The sequence below is a fragment of the Sapajus apella genome, unplaced genomic scaffold (genome assembly GCF_009761245.1).
Source record: "Sapajus apella isolate SASKATOON/1434 unplaced genomic scaffold, GSC_monkey_1.0 scaffold2, whole genome shotgun sequence".
Taxonomy (NCBI): Eukaryota; Metazoa; Chordata; class Mammalia; order Primates; family Cebidae; genus Sapajus; species Sapajus apella.
In genome coordinates, this window is record NW_022436942.1 from 4,238,583 (window position 1) to 4,261,003 (window position 22,421).

At 40.4% G+C, this 22,421-nt stretch overlaps 1 protein-coding gene and 1 pseudogene across 2 annotated transcripts in view; both read left to right on the forward strand.

Annotated features, from left to right (window-relative positions):
• The window catches only part of BCAT1 (branched chain amino acid transaminase 1), a 111,981-nt gene that overhangs the window by 11,735 nt on the left and 77,825 nt on the right, over positions 1-22,421 (forward strand). The gene's annotated exons all lie outside the window — the stretch shown is intronic.
• Positions 16,283-18,211, forward strand: LOC116557734 (annotated as a pseudogene).

A 22,421-nucleotide genomic window follows, 5' to 3' on the forward strand; every position in this document is an offset into this window, starting at 1 on the left:
CTCCCTCATCCTCCAAACTCTTTTTCTTCAGAGCCTTTGCATTTGCTGATGCCTCTGCCTGGAAGGTCTTCTTCCGATTCCCCATCCAGCTGTGCCTTATCACCCTGCCAGCCTCAGATTGAATGCTGCTTCCTCAGAGAGACCCTTGGGTCTCCTCTGTTTCCCAAGCCTTCAGTGCCTTCATCTCAACTTACAATGATTGTATTGGGCTGATTATCTGTGTGATTTTTGGATTGATATCTGACTCTTCCACTAGACCATACATTTCTGGAGAGCAGACAGCATATGAAGTTTTTTATCACTCTGCAACCATATGTCGTCCAATGCCTGACCCACAATAGGGGGTTGGTGAGTGTGGTAGGCTGAATCACAGCCCCCAAGAATGCCCATAGCCTAATCCCCAGAAGCCTTCATGGTAAAAGGGATTTTGCAGATTGTGATTAAGTTATGGATCTTGAGATGGAGAGATTATCCTTGATTATCTAAATGGGTCCAGTATAATTAGTAGAGTCTTTATAAGAGGGAAGCAGAGGGTCAATCAGAGAAGGAGATGCCACAGTGGAAGCAAAGGGGTGTGTGTGTGTGTGTGTGTGTGTGTGTGTGTGTGTGTGTGTGTGTGTTTGTGTGTGTGTGTGTGTGTGAGAGAGAGAGAGAGAGAGAGAGATTGAGATTTAAAGAGCTCCACTACTTGCTCTGAGGATGAGGATGAGCCAAAAAATGCAGGTGGTTTATAGAAGCTGGAAAAGCCAAGAAAACAGATTCTCACTCTATAACTTCCAGAAGGAATGCAGCTTTGCTGACACCTTGATTTAGAACTTCCAGAACCATAAGATAAAAATTTTGTGTAGTTTTGGCCGGGCGCGGTGGCTCAAGCCTGTAATCCCAGCACTTTGGGAGGCCGAGGCGGGTGGATCACGAGGTCAAGAGATCGAGACCATCCTGGTCAACATGGTGAAACCCCGTCTCTACTAAAAATACAAAAAAACATTAGCTGGGCATGGTGGTGCGTGCCTGTAATCCCAGCTACTCAGGAGGCTGAGGCAGGAGAATTGCCTGAACCCAGGAGGCAGAGGTTGCAGTGAGCCGAGATCGCACCATTGCACTCCAGCCTGGGTAACATGAGTGAAACTCTGTCTCAAAAAAAAAAAAAATTTTGTGTAGTTTTAAGACTGGGCCTGGTGGCTCATGTCTGTAATCCCAGCACTTTGGTAGGCTGAGGTGGGAGGATCACTTGAGGTCAGGAGTTTGAGACTATCCTGGCCAACATGGTGAAACCCTGTTTGTACTAAATATACAAAAATTAGCCAGGTGTTGTGGTGCATGCCTGTAGCCCCAGATACTTGGGAGGCTGAGGCAGGAAAATCACTTGAACCTGGAAGGGGGAGACTGCAGTGAGCTGAGATTGTGCCACTGCATTCCAGCCTGGGCAACAGAGCGAGACTTTGTCTCAAATAATAATAATAATGTGTAGTTTCAGGCCACAGAGTCTACAGTCATGTGTTACAATAGCAGTAGGAAACGAATACAGATTTTGGTACCTGGAAATGATGTGCTGCTGTAACATACCTAAGCAATGTGGAAGTGGCTTTGGAATTGGGCATTGGGCAGTGTATGGAAGAATTTTGATAAGCATGATAGGGAAAGCCTATCTTACCTTAGAAAGACTGTTGGTAGAAATAGGGATGTTAAAGGTGCTGCTGGTGAGGATTTGGAAGTGAGGAGTGTGGTAGAGAAAATGTGTTTCATTTTAGAGAATATCAAAGTCATTGTAGAAGCTTGGTAAAAGTATAAGTTTTCATAATATGCTGTTGGTGACGGCTGAGAAAGAAATGAGGAACATGTTTAGGGAAACTAGAGGAAAAAGGATCATTGTTATACAGTGGAATAAAACTGTGGCATTGTGTCTTACAGTTATATGGAAAGCAGTATTTGTTTGAACTTGGATATTTGTCTGAGCTTTCCAAGTAAACTATTGGAGGTGTAGCAAGGTTTCCTCTTGCTGTTTTATAGTAAAATGCCAAAGAAAAAGGGATAAATGAGGTAAGAACTGCTGAGAAAAAGAAACAAAGACATGATGACTTGGGAAATTCTCAGGCTACTCAGTTTATAAACAAGGAGAAAATTAGAAGAGTCACTGTCAGGAAAGTGCTCTGGAGAGGAAGCCAAGGTTGAGTTCCTTGTGGCGTGGGTTAGGGGCTGTGGCAGGGATTCAGGGAAGAGAAGATGGTGACTTGGACTAGGCGCCTAGGGGGGTATGGGAAAATATAGAGGAATGAAGTGATTCTGTTGGGACTTTCTATTGGGTTCCTTGATTCCATGAGTGGAAACACATGTAGAGGTCTCTTTCCCAGCCACCTAAGCTCTGACCATCTCCCTGACTCTCCAGAATGCCCTGCCTTCATGTCCACTTGAGAACAAATCATCTTTTTCTGCATTTTTGCCTGCTGGATTTATCTATGGACTAAAGATCCAATGAGGGGTGGTTTCTAGCTTTCTGCTGTTTCCCACAACACTCCATCAGTGAGTCTTCTGGATGTCCCATAGGCAACTCACTTCCAGAACCATAAGATTCACTTCCATGGATCCACTTGGTCCATGGAAGAATCACTACCACATCCATTTCACCTTGAACACAGGCCAGAGGGTGGGTCAGTCATGTCCTGCAGTCACTGGGTAGCATACAAGTGCTAATACAGCCATAGCTTAATTAGAGAGAGAGAAAGAGAGAGAGGAGAATGTTATGAAGCCTGATGACTATAGAGGAAACCAAAATATCTTGATCAAGAGATCCTAAAACTGGAAAAACCAGAGCAGCTGGTGTCAAAAGGTAGAAAAACCTGAGATGTGGCAAGTGGTGCAACTGATAGCCCATGAGGAAAAATTTTTACCCCCCTGTAATCCCAAAATTTTGGGAGGCCAAGGTCGGTGGATCACCTGAGGTCAGGAGTTTGAGACTAGCTTGGCCAACATGATGAAACCCCATCTCTACTAAAAATACAAAAATTAGCTGGGCATGGTAGTGTATGCCTGTAATCCCAGCTACTCAGGAGGCTGAGGCAGGAGAATCGCTTGAACCCAGGAGGCAGAGGTTGCAGTGAGCCAACAGATCATGCCACTGCACTCCAGCCTGGGCAAAAAGAGTGAAACTCTGTCTCAAAAAAACAAAAAACAAGAAAAAACTTGTACCCACTTCTTTCCTCTTGTCTCAGGATAACTGAGATTCTTGTAATACATTTATTGAATAAACTTTTGAAGAGTGTCCATTATGGAAGCCTCAGACACTTCTCAAGGTCTTGAGGCTATGAGGGTGTAGTAGTCCATTTTCACACTGCTAAAAAGAACTACCCCGGACTGGGTGATTTATAAGAAAAGAGGTTTAATTGAATCACAGTTCAACATGGCTGGAAATGCCTCAGGAAACTTACAATCATGGTGGAAGGGGAAGGGGATGCAGGACACATCCTATATGGTGGCAGGAGGCAGAGAAGGGGGTAGTGCCACACTTTTAAACCATCAGATCTTAAGATGATGTAGGAGTTAAGAAGAAATCACTTAGGTAGATGGTGAGGGTATGGGAATCCTTGGTAAAGCTTTTATTTTTTTTATTTTTTATTTTTTCTTTGGGACGGAGTTTCGCTCTTGTTACCCAGGCTGGAGTGCAATGGCACGATCTCGGCTCACCGCAACCTCTGCCTCCTGGGTTCAGGCAATTCTCCTGCCTCAGCCTCCTGAGTGGCTGGGATTACAGGCACGCACCACCATGCCTAGCTAATTTTTTGTATTTTTAGTAGAGACGGGGTTTCACCGTGTTGACCAGGATGGTCTTGATCTCTTGACCTCGTGATCCACCTGCCTCGGCCTCCCAAAGTGCTGGGATTACAGGCTTGAGCCACCGCGCCCGGCCAGGGCTTTTATTTTTAATGAAAAGCAGCCCCAAATGATTTTCTAACAAAGAGCAGCCTGTAAAGTCAAGCTGCAGACATAGACAAGCAAGCTGGGAGCTTGCATGGGTGAATGCCGGCAGGAACTAGGAACTAGATATGTTCAAGATGGTGGCCCCATCGTCCCTTCTCTGCCAGTCAAGTGTACAGTAAGGAGCAGACAAGATGGTACCGGCCAAGAGGAGAATTTATGTGCATAGTAAGACGAGGGTGAGGTGACTAGCCTTCCCAGTGCGCTATGTAAACATCATACCTGGCAGTCTGTGAGCCCTATGTAAATCAGACACCACCTCCTCAAGCCCAAGTCACAAATCTAGTGCGGCTGCCACCAGTGGGTCTTTCCTCTCAGAAGTCCCTTTCTCTCACTAGAGAGAGAGCTGTTTTCCTTTCTCTTTCTTCTGCCTATTAAACCTGCGCTCCTACATTCCTTGTGTGTGTCTGTGTCCTAAATTTTCCTGGCACGAGAGGATGAACCCCAGGTATACACCCCAGAAAACATAGCCACTTCAGTGAGAACTCACTCACTATTAATCCCCATGATTCAATCACCTTTGACCAGGTTCCTCCCCTGACATGAGGGGATTAAAATTCCACATCAGGTTTGGGTAGGGACACAGAGCCAAACCATATCAGAGGGTGAAGAGTAGGTAAAGTTGCTGCTCTCCTGCACCTTCAGGGAAAGGCCATATAACACATGGTTATGAGCACAAACTGGGACTGGACTGCAGGTATGTGAGCCCCAGCCCTTGCTACTGAGTGATCCCCCAGCAAGTTATTAAATTGTGCCTCAGTTTTAAAATTTATGAAATGGTGATAATAGTAGAAAACACCTCTCATGGATGATGTGAGGATTAAATGAAATAACAAATGTTGCTGGGCACGGTGGTTCACACCTGTAATCCTAGCATGCTGGGAGGCTGAGGCCCGAGCATCACTTGAAGTCAGGAGGTTGAGACCAGCCCGGCCAACATGGCGAAAACCCATCTCTACTAAAAATACAAAAAAAAAAAAAAAAATTTACCAGGCATGGTGGCACACGCTGTAATCCCAGCTACTCAATAGGCTGAGGCATGAGAATTACTTGAACTCAGGAGGTGGAGGTTGCAGTGAGCTGAGATTGTGCCACTGCACTTCAGCCTGTGCAACAGAACCAGACTATGTCTCCAACAAATAACCAAAAACAAATATAAAGCACTTATAACAGAGTCTGGTCTGAAATAAGTACTATGTAAGTACTGTAAGTATTAACTAATATTATTACAATTTATCCTCATATAGTAACATATCAAACATTTTCAATCAGTGATGCAATATGAAAAAAATAAAATTAAATAATGCAGTAGTGACAGAGCTGAGAGAAAGCTGGTACTAATTTATACTGACTGGTCAGAGAAAGCTTCACAGAAAAGGTGAATTTTCATTTGACACCTGAGTACCATGATCTGGAGGTAAGAGTGTCCCATGCCTATGGAACAGCAAATGAGACTTTCCAGACTGTAGTCCAAGATGGGGGAAGAGTGGAACCACACATCATTAAAGTTCCATAGTCCTGTTAAGAGTGTGGATTTTATTCTAAGTGTAGAGAAATACCCCTGAGAGGTTTTGAGCAGCAGATGGAATTGCATTTTTAAAAGTCACTGGTGGAGTCAAGTAGTGTACTATGGTTACATTTTTTTCCCCCTTATACCTTATTTTCCTTTTCCTGCAGTTAATTACTGCATTATTCCCTTTTATTTGCTTACCTTGCTGTATATTTATTATGAATTCTTTACAATTCCCAACTTCCCGATAGCTTCTTAATATAATTTTGCTTAGGTTAAATATAACTGTCAGTTCATTTTCTTTTCTTCTCTACTCTTTCTGCTACCATTCTCATTCTTGCTCTAATTTGTGCTGGTTTGTCGCTGATCCAGCTGCACAGCTGCCTGCCTAAGACTTCCTTTTGGCATCTTTTACTGTCTCTCTGTGTTAAGTTCCCAGTTTTCTGAATCTGGTGGCATTCTCCTTTTTACTTTACTTCCTCATTTGTGTTACACATATGCTCCAGTTGTTTTTAGATGGTGTATGAGAGGTAGATGTTTTGATTCCTTGCATTCCTGACTTTTTGTTCTACTTTCACTCTAGGTTAACATTTGATTTTGAATAACATCCTAGGCTAGAAATGAGTTTTCATCAGAATTTTAAATAAATTGCTTTAGTGTTTTCTAGTTTCCTGTGTTACAGATGAGAAGTCTAAAAGCGTTTGTATTTCAGGTCCTTTTTACATGTAACCTATTTTTTGTTCCTTGAGGTATTCAGGGTCTCTTTTTATTGCCAATTTGGGGAACTTTATCATAACATGGGTCCTTAGTCATTCTTCCTAGAAAATTTTCTTTTCCTATATCTTTGATGATTTCTTCTCTTCTGCTTTATCTCTTTTCTCGTGCTTAAAATTCTATTTGTTTCATGTTAGACCTCCTTGATTGATCCTCTAATTTAAAAAAAATTTTTCTCTCCTAGTGTCCAATTTTAGAGGTGGAAGAAAGACTTCTTCAATGTTATCTTCCAACCTTTCCCTTGAATTTAAAAATGTTATTCTTCATATTTCTTCTGATTACTCCTTTAAAAAATAGCATCTTGGGTTGGGCGTAGTAGCTCATGCCTGTAATCCTGGCACTTTGGGAGGCCAAGGTGGGTGAATCACCTGAGGTCAGGAGTTCAAGACCAGTCTGGCCAACATGGGGAAACCTCGTCTCTACTAAAAATACAAAAAATTAGCCAGGTGTGCGGGCTCCCATAGTCCCAGCTATTTGGGAGGCTGAGGCAGGAGAATTGCCAGAACCTGGGAGGCAGAAGTTGTAGTGAGCTGAGATTGCGTCATTGTACACCAGCCTGGTTGACAGAGCAAGACTCCATCTCAAAAAAAAAAAAAAAAATAGCATTGTGTTCCACTGAGGCTCCAGTGCTGAGCACAGAGGGATACTACCTCCAAATTCCAAACATATTTGATACATCTAAACAACTTTCTAAAGGATGACTAAATTAATTCTGCAAGCTTTAGCCTATAACTTACCGCCAATTTATATTTAAGAGAAGGCTGGAGATTCAATAGAAAGGAAATAAGATTATTTGGAAATAAAAAATTGTCAGCCAAGCAAGGAGAGCCTGGCATTTCTGGAAACTTCTTTTTACCTTGGACGAGGTAAAAAAGTGATTCTCCCATTCCCCCAACACAGCATTCACTAAAAATTAAGTGAGAAGTGCTTTGCCTAGAGGATCTGTAGCTTGTGAACACTTGATTTGTGCCACTGGTGTATGGGACATAACGGTGTCAGCTCTCTCCTGGGACAGTCCAAGGCTGACTCATGCTGCCTATGGGTTAGAGTCAAAAGAGGGTTATTCGGTGGCTGCAGTTTGCCAGTCCAGAGTTTAGTAGGGCAAAGATGTCATGAACTATGTGAACTCTGAAGAAAGGTGTCACAGAAACACCTCAAAAGGACACTATCTAAGAATCCTACTTGCTAGGGCAAGGAGACCTCAGGGGTCAGAGGCTGTGTATAATACCAGAGCTGGGGTTGAAAGAGAATCCTAAGAGATGAGACAGAATGTGCATCATCGTAGTGGGGCTCTGCAAGGCAGCAGTCTCAATTAGAGGAGGGGATGGGGGGAGGGGAGATTGTGAAGAATCCATAAGTGACCGTGATGCAATAGAAAGCCAGAATTTGGGCATTTGCCATAGGAGAGGGTCCCCAGTGCCAGATTATAATGGTCACAGACAAATAAGATTTTACCATTTCCTCTAATTCATGGTCCACACGGAACCCTGGGGGTCCTGGAAACAGCACTGGGGAGTACAGAGGAGAGTGATGTGGGAGTGAGAAGACTTTCTCTCTACCCTTTTGATAACTGAGTTTATGAAGTAAACTGACAGTAGAAAGATGAATAGGAGAAAAGACATAAATTTATTTTGTACATACACATGGGAGTCGCATAAAATATGAGAGTCAAAGAAAGTCCAGATGATTGAAGTTTATATAGTATCCCTGAGTTAGACTGACTGTAGGAGGGTGAGGAGAGGAAGCATATGGTGAACAAAGGTTGTCTTGTTATGCATATGAAACGTTTCTCAGGTGATAAAAGTTGTCTCAGAGGCCTCATCAGAAGAATAGGTTAATAGCCTGTGACAAGGTCTACCTGAGCAAGGTGTCCAGTCTTCTCCCTGGTGATAAAATCTTCCCTGATTGATGAGTTTCTTATCAAGTTCTTTTTCTTTAGATGTAAATTCTGTTTACAGAAGGACAGCTTTTCAGAGCTACTCCTGTGTCTACAGTGTCTCAGAATAACTAAGTGGAAATACGTCAAATAAGTATATCCTGATGTGGCATATTCTGGTCTTATTTTGGGATGGTGCATCCTGAGCTCCAGTGCTGAAAAAACAGGAACCTTATTCCTGTTGGATGTGTCAACTTGATCAGAATCTAGTTTAAAGATAGTTTATTCCAGTGCATAGTATAAGGGCAGGTGCTAGGGAAACATGGATTCCAAAGAATGGAAGTCAGTGTTCTGAACTGTAGAAGTTTGGGATTGTTTATATAGAGAAAGTTTATAGAAGCTTAACAGAATTTCAACATCTTTCTGTGTAAGGCTTAATGCATAGTTACAATGATCTGATTAGTCAAGGTGGTCTTTTTCATTAGGGAAAGGTATATTTAACATTTCACGGGCCGGGAGTGGTGGCTCATGCCTGTAATCCCAGCACTTTGGGAGGCCAAGGTGGGTGGATCACCTGAGGTCAGGAGTTCGAGACCAACCTAGCCAATATGGTGAAACCCTGTCTCTACTAAGAATACACACACACACACACACACACACACACACACACACACACAAAATAGCCAGGCATGATGGCGCATGCCTGTGGTCCCAGCTGCTAAGGAGGCTAAAGCAGGAGAACTTGAACCTAGGAGGCGGAGGTTGTGGTGAGCCAAGACTGCACCGTTGCACTCCAGCGTGGGTAACAAGAGTAAAACTCCATCTCAAAAACAAACAAAACAAAACAAAAAACATTTCACACTGAAACTGTGCTAGTGATAGTTTTTTGTTGTTATTTTTTGTTTTTGAGACTGTCTTGCTCTATATTGCAGGCTGGCATGGCACAATCACAGCTCACTGCAGCTTCAATCTTGTGGACTCAAGCAATCCTACCACCTCAGTCTACCGCCTAGCTGGGACCACAGGCATGTGCCACCATGCCTGGCTAATTTATTTATTTATTTTTTATAGAGACTGGATCTCCCTTCTGCCCAAGCTGGTCTCAAACTCCTGAACTCAAAACAATTCTCTGCCTCAGCCTCCCAAAGTGCTGGGATTACAGGCATGAGCTACTGCACTCATCCCATGGGGTCTTTTGTGCCATCTGGTGTGAGTTAGGTACAGGACAATAAAGGAAGCAGTTAATCCATTAATCCATAACAAAGATCAATGAAGGGGAAATGTCTGGTCTCTGGTCTCTCCTAGTCATTTACAGAACTAGAACAATGAGAAGAGAGTGAACCTATAACCCAAGAAGCAGAATTTCAAACATCCTATGTGACTCAGTTGCCAGAACTTAATTTCTCCCTTGTCATAATAAATAATTTTAGAGGATTTCAAAGTTTTGTTTTCTTTTACAGATGTTACCAACCTGCGCTTGTCGGGGGTTGGTGGTGGTAGCTTCTCAGTAAAGCCCTGAATGCAGTGTGAGGTCAAAGTTTTATTTCAAATCATACTGGTCTTTTAAATACTTGCAACAAGATTTTCCTAATACTTAAAAGTGACTGGAAACACAATAGTATCAGTGTGATCATCTCCAGATGGGGATGGTAGATTTTTGAAAGTGGGTGTGAAGGGCAGTAATGAGAGAAAAATAAAACTATTCCAGGTTGTACTCTCCTAAATCAATGTCGTTTAATGAATGGTATATAGATTTGCATCAAAAGTCCCTGTTTTCAGCCTCACCTTTGGAAGCACCTGGATACTCTATTCTGAGCCTTTCTGAGATGAGGGAAAGGTGGCTTCTCATCAGTATCTCCTTCTTTGTGCAATATAGTTTCAGTTCTTTCTAATCTACAGAGTATTTCCTTCTCTACTACCAGCTTTCTACCTTCCAAAATGTGTTAATGTCACTCATTGTTACTATCTTGTTTCCCATTCTTTTTCCCTTATGGATTAAACTTTAAGAGATAATGTCATTTGTTTAAGTGAATATCTAAAAAGATATGGAAAGGTTTATGTGTTCAGTCTACCAAGTTTAATTGGAGTGACTGATAGATTTTTAAGGAAAAATAACATTCTCGGTTTTTCCAGTATTGCTATGTAGCTTGTCTATATAGATCACCTTGAATTCTTTTCTTTCTCTTATAACTTGAGTTTTTTTTTGAGGCGGAGTCTTACTTTGTCACCCAGGGTGGAGTGCAGTGGCACAATCTAATCTCACTCCAGCCTCCATCTCCTGGGTTCAAGTGATTCTCCTGTCTCAGCTTCCCAAATAAACAGGATTACAGGAGTCTTATAATTAGATTTTTACTCATTTAATCATCATCCAAGAGATGGAATTTCACTCAAAGCAAATGACTATTGTTTCCAATACAAATCTTAATCAGGGAGGAAAGATGATAACTTACAGTTGAAGTGAGGTTTGGAGATTATATGTTTTTAAAAACAATTCTCCCCCACATTTTACAGACAAGTGAGGAATTTTTAAATAATTTCTCTGGAACTTTTTATTTAGCAATTTCTAAACCTATTGTGTTAGGCAGGGTTCTCTATGGAAACAGAACCAATAGGGCATATCTATATCTATATCTATATCATCTATCTATCTCTCTATTTAGAGAGAGAGATTTATTTTAAGGAATTGGTTTATGTAATTGTGGGAGCTGGCAAGTCTGAAATCCACAGGGCAAGTTGGTCAGCTGAAAATTCTAGTAAGAGTTGATGCTGCAGGCCTGAGTCTGAAATTTGCAGGGCAGGCCAGGCACAGTATCTATTGCAAGTGCAATCCTGAGGCCAAATTCCTTCTTCAGGAAACCTTTGTCTTTGTTGCTCTTAAGACCTTCAACTAATTGGATGAGGCCTTCCCACACTGAGGGAAATCTGCTTTACTCAAAGCTGCTGATTTAAATGGTAATCAACATCTAAAAAATACTTTCACAGCAACATTTGAACTTGTGTTATCTAAACAATTGGGTGCCATAGCTTAGCCAAATTGACACATGAAATTAACCATCACACTTACTGTAGAGATGAAAGAACTGTTTCAAAAAACAAATGTTTCTGAATCTGTCATTTATCAACAGATTCACCAGTGGCTAACCTTTCATACGCTTTCTCTTTCTCCCACATGCTGAATCATATGAAAATAAATTATGGTTGTGATATTTCCTATCTAAATACTTCATATAGGACATTCTCCTACATAGCTCACCTAAGAAGATTAATATTAATTCAGTGAGATCATGTCATATACTAGTTCATACACAATTATTCCCTAGTTAACCTCTGTCTTCTATAGCTGTTTGTTTTGATTACATAGTACTCTTGATGGTTATGCCTCTTTTAATATAGATCAATATCTGTGTGTTTTTGCTGCTATTGTTTTCTAATGACATTGTGTGTTTTGAATAATTCAGGCTCACAGAATATTTCACATCCTGAATTTCTCTAATTTTATCTTTATGATTAGATCTGGGCTACGCCTCTTGGCAAGAATACCACTGAAGTGAGATTGTGTACTCCTAATTGCCTTGCATCAGAAGACACATGATATGCACTGGTACCTCCATTAGTCATGTTAAGTTTGAAAACTTGGTAAAGGTGGTGGCCACCATTTCTCTCCCTTGTAAAGGGACATTTCCTCCTTTGAAATTAATATGTAATTTGTGGGATGAGACTTTGATAATGTGTAAATATCCCATTCTCTGACAACTTTTCTTCTGATGACTTTAGCATTTACTGATATAATTATCTCTTTATTGGCATTGAGTAGCATTCTTGTGTAAAGAAGGGGTTCTCTTTCTCTCCCTCCTCTCATTGTAATTTGTTATTATTATTTTCTTACAAGTTACTAAGAATTACTCAAAGGCAGTATTTTTCAATAAGTTATTGGTAATTTATGGTCTTCTCACTCTAGAAAAGGAAGAATAGATCAGAAAGCTAAAAAAAAAAGGGAGAAAATGAAAATGTATATTATCGACATAATCGATTGAAAATGTCTAGTGCTGTAATTATGCCATCATGCAGATTTAAAAGCCACCGGTGAACAATCAACTTGTATTTGTTTTGTTTTGTTTGACTTTAATAAATCCTCATAGTGTATGAATAAAAATTAAATTAGTTGATCAGTATCTTCACTAATGGCAAAAAAGGGAATGAACTGAGCAGATTCTGCTTTTTACTCTGATATTCGTTAAGTGCCCTGTGTGGTCTAAAGACCTAGGTTCTAGTACCAGCTCTCCCTCTGCAGGTATGTTACTTTGGCCAAGGCAGTCAATCTTCTTGATACTCAGTTTGGTTCTCTCTGACATGAACATAAGAAGTGTACTTGAAGACTGGGCATGGTGGCATATGCTTATAATCCCAACATTTTGGGAAGCAGAGGTGGGAGGATCGCTTGGGCCCAGGAGTTTGAGACCAGCCTGGGCAACGTGGCAAAACCCCATCTCTAAAAAGAACAAACAAAAAATTAGCCAGCCTTGGTGGTGCGTGCCTGTAGTCCCAGCTACTCAGGAGGCTGAGGCAGGAGAATCGCTTGAACCCAGGATTGGAGGTTGCAGTGAGCTGAGATTGTACCAATGCACTCTAGACTGGGTGACACAGAGAGACCCTGTCTAAGATATATATATTTTGTATATATTTTATAAATATATGTACACTTGAGTGCTTCATGTCCCTTGCTCAGTGACAGCCCTGTCCTCTGCTTCTGCACAGTTGACCAAGGCTTCTTAGTTTACTCCTGTGCAGAAAAGAATTAAAGTAGGCTTGAGACTGCTAGTCTTAGAAGGGCAGTGCTTGCAAGGTTGGCCCTTGTCTAGTGTCTGGGAACTCGAATTTCTGGAGGGTTCTCACCATTCCCTGAAGAGAATGGCTTATAGTGCCTAAAATATTTGTACAAACAATGTAGTTTTTGCTGAACATCTGCTTCCTTCTGGGAGTCTAGAATTCTAGGATGTGCTAGGTAGGGGTGTCTACATGACAGCACCAAATAAAAACCTTGGGCATTGACTGTCTAATAAGATTCCCTGGTAAGTAATATGTGACACAAATTATCACAAGTTGTTGCTGGAGAAGTTAAGTGCATCCTGTGTGACTCCACTGGGAGAGGACTCTGGGAAGCACATGTCTGGTTTCCTTTGTCTAATGCACCTTTTCCTTTTGCTGATTTTGACTTTTGTAATTTTTATCCTGTATTGTAATATATTATAGTTGAAAGTATTGAGTCCTGTGAGTCACCTTAGAGAATCACCAAACTGCTTCCAATTTTCTCATCTGCAAAATGGGCTGCTATAATAATAATGTTATCTACTGCATAGTATTGTTTCAAGTAGGAAAAATGTGGTGAACTATGTGTGAAACTAAGGGCCTGATGTAGGATGAGTCTTACAGAGGGTGGTTATTATTACGGATTATAATAACTCTTCGGGTAAAAAATGTCTTGTAGCTGAGCAAGGTGGCACATGCCTATAGTCCCAGCTGCTTGTGGGGGAAGGCTGAGGCAGGTGGATTGCTTGAGCCCAGGAATTCAAGGCTGTAGTGTGCTATGATCACATCTATCAATAGCCACCGCAGTCCAGCCTGGACAACATAATGAGACACTGTCTTATAAAAAAAGAAAAATCTTGTGTTTGTGTGTGTGCTCATGTCTTTGTTGAAATAATACTGACACATTCACTCAAATTAACTTTTAAATCTTTGATGATTCATTTGATGGGAACAACAGGTTCATGTGCCAGCTTATCAGGACCCCTAGTTCTTTCATCAAAGTGTGTATGTGTGTGTGTATATGTGTGTATGCATGCACACATTTGCTAGTTTTCTTATCTAACAATGAAATCATTTTGGAGGTTTACTTTTTTTCTTTACTATTTTTTCATGCCTTTCTTTGATGTGCACCTGGCAATTTATAGAACCAATATGTACTAAATATTCTACTGCAGAAAATTACAGAAGTGAGGAAGGAGCAGGAAGTAGATTAGAAAGGAATGTTACAGTTTATCAAGTTGTGACTAATGGAAGCTATTAAAACAAAAGGTACCAACCCATCTAAAATTTTCACTTCCTCTAACACTATTTTTCCATAACTGTTGTCCTTTGTCAGCCCTGGGTGGAGGCAATATTCCTGAATGTCTTATTAAGTAATTTAAACATCTGTCTAGGTATGGGTATTAAAGATCCTATGATGTATCTGTCTTGTAAATTGAAACTGTCATATATTGGGCTTACATTATTGGGAAAAATGTACATCATCATCATTGGTGAAAAAGAGTTTACATACTAGTTTTTTCTAAGTAGAGAGATAAATAAATCAGACTTTTGGAGGAGATATGTTTTAACTCAATAGAGGATCATAGCAAGTCTGAAGAACTAAGCAACCCTAGTGGAAAATTGGTTTTCCTGTATGCCACTCTAGTGATCTGAGGAAAGACCTAAAAAACGCCCAGTAGCCCTGTAATATTGTGAAATTATATCTATTTGGTCTTCGTTCCTGTTTCCTGGCATATAATTCCTGAAATCCTTGGAATTTCCAAAGTGCTGTCTTTTTGTATGTTAGTGTTGACTGATAGCTTCAGGGTGAGGCTGGTCAAGTTGATCACCAATGGCCAGTGGTTTAAGCAGTCATGGGTGTATATGTGTGTTATAAAATATATCAGCCTATCGGTCAATTTTTAATTTAAGCAAAAACATGGTAGATTAACATATTCAATCAATTTTTGAGTAGATATTTATCAAGGCTCACATATTTACCTGACTGTGCACTAAGCACTGGAAACCTAAAGAGAATGTATGTAATGAAGCCTCCGTAAAAATCCAAAAGGAATAGACTGGGGAGCTTCCAAGAAGTGTTTTTTACTTCCCATGAGCCTCCTGTGCTGAGGTTCTTGGGAAGGTAAACAAAAACTCATTCACATGCTGGGGGGATGGCACATCCCAACTCCACAAGGACAAAAGCTCCTGTGCTCAGGACCCTTCCAGACTTTGAGCTTGTATCTCTTCATCGTTTTATTTGTATTTTAAAAAATATCCTGAGTGATAAACTGGTAAACCTAAGTGCCTTCCTCAGTTCTGTGAACCATGCTAGCAAATTAATTGAACCCGAAGACGAGGTGGTGGCACCCCCAACTTGAAGCCTGTTGGTCACCAGTCCAGAGACTTGGACTTAAAACTGGTTAGAAGGAGGGGGTGGTCTTGTGGGACTGAGCCCTTAACTTGTGGGATCTGATGCTATCTCTGGGTAGATCGTGTTGGAGCTGAATTGGAGGACACCTAGCTTCTGTCCACTGCAAAACTGATTATCTGCTTCCTGGTGGGGAGAAATCTCCATATATTTTGGGGTCCAGAAGTCTTCTGTATTGATTGTTTTTGTGTGAGAGCAGAGGAAAAATGGTTTGAGAGTTTTTCTAAAAACAGCCCCTCTTAGTATTGTGGTAGAAGCACTTCAAAAATAAAAACTGAAAATAAAAATAAAAGTCTGGAGTGGTCAGTTTGCCAAGAGGATTTATGGAGCATCTAAGGTCAAGCATTGCTTCTCAGCCCTGCAGCAGGCCTCTAATGAAGCCATGCCACAGAGTGGTTTATAGAGAGGTAGAGTTCCTGTGGATCCATTCTTCTCTCCAAAATTATAAATAACTCAGCTTCCAAAGATGCCATATTATATCAAAAGGCCTAAAGACTCAATAGGAATCTTCAACTTTACAATTATAGCTGACATAGATTGAGAACTTCCTGGGTCCTAACAGAAGCTTTACATGATTTATCTTATTTAGTCCTCATAAAACTGTATTATTAACATTATTTTACAGATAGAGAAATGGAGGGACAGAGAGTGTATTAGTCCGTTTTCACAATAAGTGTATTAGTCCATTTTCACACTGCTAATAAAGACATACACAAGACTGTGTAATTTATAAAGAAAAAGAGGTTTAATGGACTCACAGTTCCATGTGGCTGGAAGGCCTTATAATCATGGTGGAAGGCAAAAGGCACTTCTTACCTGGTGGCAGCAAGACAGAAAATGAGAACCAAGCCAAAGGGTTTCCTCCTTATAAAACCATCAGATCTTGTGAGACTTATTCACTACCACAAAAACAATATGGGGGAAACCGGCCCCATGATTTAATTATCTCCCACCAGGTCCCTCTCACAACATGTGGGAATTATGGGAGCTGCAATTCAAGATGAGATTTGTGTGGACACATAGCCAACCCATATCAGTAAGTTATTAGACAAAGCTTGTAAAGCTAGTAAGTGGTATTGCTGGAACTGAATCTGCCAATGTCACTCTAGAGTCCATGTGATTTACTGTGTGTCATAGGGTCCACCTATAAGCTTGATAACCTTATGTTAGAACAAATAACTGTGACATATTCTGTTCAGTAGTTTGCATTTCCTTTTGACTTCTGTAGGGGAGGAAGCTGAGGTTCAGGGGCATTAAAGTGGGGTTTGGAGATATTAGGTGACTTACCCAAGGTTTATCTACTAGATACTAATCTAGTAGATAATAAAGCTAGAACTTAAAACCAGCTGGACAATGGAGCTAAAGCTTAAAACAAAATCTTCTAATGAGCTCAGAACTCATGGCTTAATAAGATTTGGGAAAAGTCCAGGGGACATTTCACTGTCCAGATATGTGAGGAATTTAGGGAAAAAGGCAAAGTATCTTGTAAATAGATAAAGGGAGTTCAGTAAGTAATTTCAATAGACCTATGACACACAGCCTGAATAAATGGCCACATTTAAAATCTATTTTGGTTCTTTTGTGCCTAACACAATTGACTTCATGCTGGTATCTATTTTCTGCTTTCTCTCTCTCTCTCTGTATCTCTCCATATGTGTGTATCCATGTGTTATAAAATATATCAGCTTATCGATCAATTTTTAATTTAAGCAAAAATATGGTAGATTAACATATTCAATCGATTTATTGAGTAGATATTTATCAAGGCTCACATATTTACCTGACTATGTACTAAGCACTAGAAACCCAAAGAGAAGGAAGTCACTGCCTAGAAAGGTGGAGGCTGATACATAAACAAGCAGGGAAATAATCAAGTGTCATAACTAGTCTATTACATGTAATATTAAACTAGCAACCCTATCATGCAGAACTTGTGCCCTTGGGGATACAGGAAGACTTTCCAGAGCAGCACACAGTACAGGAAGGTGTTAGGAAACCAGTCAATTCCCAGGTCCTTGATCAGGTCACAGTGACTTGTGATTCTGTTTTGAACACAGGTCTTAAATCTTTCTTATTTTGATAGCAAGGGTTTTAAACTTTTGATATTTGATATACTTTCTAAAATCAAAGTTCAAATTCCAAAGTTAAGTATTTTTGCCCCTAACATAAACATATTATAATACATTAACATATATTATTAATAATAAATAGGACCGCTGGAAGTCCAAGAGAGACATCAGGCTTATCTGGTATGTTAAAATCATATAGGAAGCGTTGTTAAATAAGAAATGGTGTTATACTACCTTTGAGTTATATTTGTGTGAATATGTTATTAATTTATGTTCCAAAACTGTATGAGATTCCTAAAAATCTGATATGGACATGCAGTGTGGTTGTTGGGTCCTCTACGAGCCTCAGGAGCGCTGGCTGGAGTACCTTGCATACATTCATGTCAGTGGCGGTAGTGTCAGTCACCTCATGGCTCTTAGAAGAATACTTGAGCTCTACTCTGCAGTGTCTGAAGTTGGTGGAGGTACCTGCTGTATATACTGTTGACTAGGGCACTGTAGTTCACTTACTGTCTTCTCATGGGGACCTTACCCTTCAACTCTTTCCTCTTGTGTTTCACATCTTGTGTGGGGAGTTTCGTGGTAGCGGTTTGCCTGAGAATACAGGTGAACCCAGAGAACAAAGTGGACTTTGAAGGCATCTCCTTGGAGTGAGACTTTGCTTCTTTCTCTTTGCTAGCACTTTCTTGCACCTTATCGTCATGAACTTTGTTGGCTGAATCATTCCCATTTACTTAATTGAAGAGTAAGAGACTGGAACAATGTTCACTTTGATTTATCTGGATAAAAGTTCTTGAGATGGCAGCTTGTTTGACACATGGATTTTCTTCAGATATGTACTTACTACCAACTCTGATTAGGCGTGCAGGTGGAGAGTCCAGAGAAGTTCCCACTGTCCGTGTCAAAACAAATTTGTAACGAACATTTATTAATCTGATCTCTGCCTTCCAAATTAAAAAGTTCCACAGTACTCCAAAAATGAAAGTCTGATATGTCATGGTATATGCAGTAAATTGCTTTATTCTGATGTGTTTTTTTTTTCCTAAAAGCCTTCTGCAAATCCTAAAGCGCTGTGTCTTCAAGGAAATTTGTGAAAAGAACCTTGACAAGTATTCTCTTTTTTTTTTTTTTATGTTTTTGTCTCTTACTGTCTGATGAGACCCAAGGCAAGACAAGTATTCTTAATTCTGATAACTTTGGAGATCATACCTTTAGACTAGGTAAAAACATCCAAAGTTCTAATAAAAAACATGCATTCATGAAGATTGCTAACCCATCAAGGAGAATGAGAATTAATTCCACGGGACTAAGTAGATAGAGAACTGAAATTATTTTTTTAAAGGGCTTTTTGTTTGAAACATTACTGATGTTTTTTATGTTTTGTTTTCCAGACTCAAGGAATTTTTTTTTTCTTTTTAGCTATTTATAGCTTACAGCATTTAGGTAAAGTATACTTCTGTGAGCAAAATGAAAACATTTACCTTTCTTTCTACCTGAATTCTTCAGAATTTGGAAACTATTCATTAGTGTTCTTATTTTCTGGCAATATAGTTATTTGCATAGGTTCAATAAGAACCTATTTTCGGCCAGGTGCAGTGGCTCATACCTGTAATCCCAGCACTTTGGGAGGCTGAGGAGGGTGGATCATGAGGTCAGCAGTTCAAGACCAGCCTGGCCAAGATGGTGAAATTTTGTCTCTACAAAACTACAAAAATTAGCCAGGTGCGGTGGCAGGTGCCTGTAATCCCAACTACTCAGGAGGCTGAGGCAGGAGAATCAATTGAACCTAGGTGGCAGAGGTTACAGTTAGCCAAGATCATGCCACTGCACTCCAGCCTGGGCAACAGAGTAAGACTCCATCTCAAACAAACAAACGAACAAACAAACAAAAAAAAGGATTTTCTTTTGTAACTGGACACACTGGAAACAGTGGTTATTTTACCAAGGCTTTGACTAGAATGTCATTTTTGAATGCAACCAGACTGCTTTGAGGGATTGAGGTTGACTTTATAGAGCCAATAGACTTGGAAAAAGACAGGCCTTATTCCTTGCCCACACAATTCCTTTATAGGGTTTCTAACTTTGTAATAAGTAAAGAATGTCACTTTCTGACAGGCCCAGGAAACTCAAGATATTTTGGAGACCTTGAAAAGAGATAATTTCACCAAATTCATACAGGTTTCACAGGCACAGTCTGATGGCGAATCCTTGGCTTGGCTTCATTGCCTTGAGAGTTTGTTTTTTTGACATGGAATCTTGCTCTGACACCCAGGCTGGAGTGTGGTGGTACGATCTTGGCTCACTGTATCCTCTGCCTCCTGGAGTCGAGCGATTCTCCTACTTCAGCCTCCCAAGTAGCTGGGATTACAGGCATGTGCGGCCACACCCAGCTACTTTTTCATATTTTTGGTAGAGACAAGGTTTCACCAGGTTGCCCAGGCTAGTGTTGAACTCCTAACCTCACATGATCCGCCTGCCTTTGCCTTCCAAAGTGTTGAGATTACAGATGTGAGCCACTGCGCCAGGCCATTGAGAGGTTTTAAAAGTCTTAATCTGAGCTTCCTTATGAAAAAGTTCCAACAAAGCCAACTTAAAAAGAGCCTTTATAATAAATTACCATTCTTACTGCACTTTTAGCAGATAATCATGCCAGATACTAAACTTACTTTGCAAATAAATTAGTCTTGTTATTATTATCTTTGTGGCAAAAATTTGGGTGACTGCAGAAGAGGAAATTATATTTCAGAAGAAAATTATAGCATGCCTATTATAAGATTCTAGTCCTGACCATTGGTTTTTATTGTTTTTGTTTTATTTTGAGTTTTTATTTGCCTACAATATGGACTGAATCCTGAATTCCTTCCTGGATATAAGTCTCCAAAGTAATGATTTCCCAATTTTTCTACCATTTTTCTGACTTGCAATCACCAAGCCCTGCAAGCTTTAGCTAGACAACTTGATATAAATTTTGGAAGAAATAATGACAGCAACTTAATAAATAAGAGCAGCATTCATGTCAGCTGAGGTATGGATTACTCAGACAGTTTAGTTGAACATCTGATTCAAACTGCAATCCAGAAATACCTGTAAGATGGCCACTGCAATCTGAAGCTACTTCAGAGACTCTGGGAGAACTAGTTTATAGACAACTCCAGATGTTAATCTTTGTTTTTCTTTTGTTTTCATAGAAATGACTTGTATTAAATATCTGATTGCTTGATTCATAGAGAGGCCTGACTTTGATGGAAGCCCATCTGCAACACCACTGCCTGAAATGTGATACAACTGTTAACTGTTTAATTGGACTGGCCTAGTCTCAGGATTGCAAGAGGAGTTCAATAGCTTATAAAATAATCCACCTGCCGGGCACAATAGCTCACACCTGCAATCTCAGCACTTTGGGAGGCTGAGGTGGGCAAATTGCTTGAGCTCAGGAGTTCGAGACCAGTCAGAGATATATGGTGAAATCCTGTCTCTACCAAAAATTAGCTGGGCATAGTAGCATGTGCCTGTGGTCCCAGCTACTCGGGAGGTGGATGACGGAGGATCGCCTGAGCCTAGGAGGCAGAGATTGCAGTGAGCTGAGATTATGACACTGCACTCTAGCCTGGACAACCCAGTGAGACCACATTTCAAAAATAAATAAATGAATGAACAATAAATAAATAAATAAATAAATAAGTAAAACAAAAGAAAACAGATAATCTACCAACCCAATTTCTCAACTGGGCAATGTTGGGCTCCTGCTCTCCTGTCTCTGGCCCTTCATTCTCCCCTGAGGCTAGTCATAGAAATTACGGTCCTTCTTCCCCTAGGTGGGCCATAGAAACCAAACCTTTTTCCCCAAAGCCAACCATAAAACCTAAAAATAGTACTCTAACTCCACTCCACCCCCCAGCCTTTCTGTGTAAAAACTGGCCATAAAGAAATTATCTGACTTACCTTGTTTGACTGTAGGTTATAAGACCCTCATTCCAGAGAGGGTCTGGCACCACACCCAGAAGGAAGAAATGCATACTCAGAGAGGCAACAATAGTCCAGACAGACAGGCTGTGCTGGATTTCCCTGCTCAGTCTATTAGCATTAGATCCTACCTTTTTCGTATAATCATATTTCTACATGGCTCTCCATACTTTAACTTAACCTAAGGGGGCTCAGAGTTTTGGCCTGGGCATTGTCTCTTGGGCAGTGGAGTGAGTCATCCCAGCTTATGGGTTTGCATCTGGTTCTTGTTGTAAAAGGCCCAAAGCCTGTTGGATGGCAACCCTGAACCATTGTAGAATGGCAGTTCCAGTTTCACGTGCCAGGATCAGCCCTGCTAGGTCCTGCTTGATAGATAAACAAATGGCTTCCTTGTGGTGTTTTTAATCCTATTTTGTCTCATTAACACTACAACTTTGTGTGTTATCTACTTGATAATCTGTAATTGTAAATACATACAGGATTATGTAATTTGTGTAAATACATAATGACAGACTTCTGAAAACTGGTGTTTTTTACTTGCTGTCCATTTGGAGCTTCTTTAGGTTCTGTGGCACATGACTTTTTGGATCTTTGTTCTGAAGGCTCTTGTGTCACATAAAATTATGATCAAATACATTTGCATGACTTTTATCCCATTAATCTGCATCTTATCAATAATTCTGAGCAACCTTCTAAAGAAGGTGATGGGGAAGTTTTCCCTTTGCTGCAACAACGGGCGTATTGGATAAGTCAATCCATTTTCTTGTACATATGTCTCACTCATAGGAAAAACATTTTTTATTAATTTTTTCCAAAAGACTACTGTATTCCCAAATACCCACTTTCTCCTTTTTTTTTTTTTTTTTTTTTAAGAGATGTCTCGCTATGTTGCCCAGGCGTGTCTCAAACTCCTGGACTCAAGCAATCCTTCCACCTCAGCCTCCCAAAGTATTCCGATTACAGGCATCTATGCCTAGCCCCATTTTCTCTTTTTGGTGTATATATTTTGCTCATTGTCAGTCATCAATCATTTCTCTT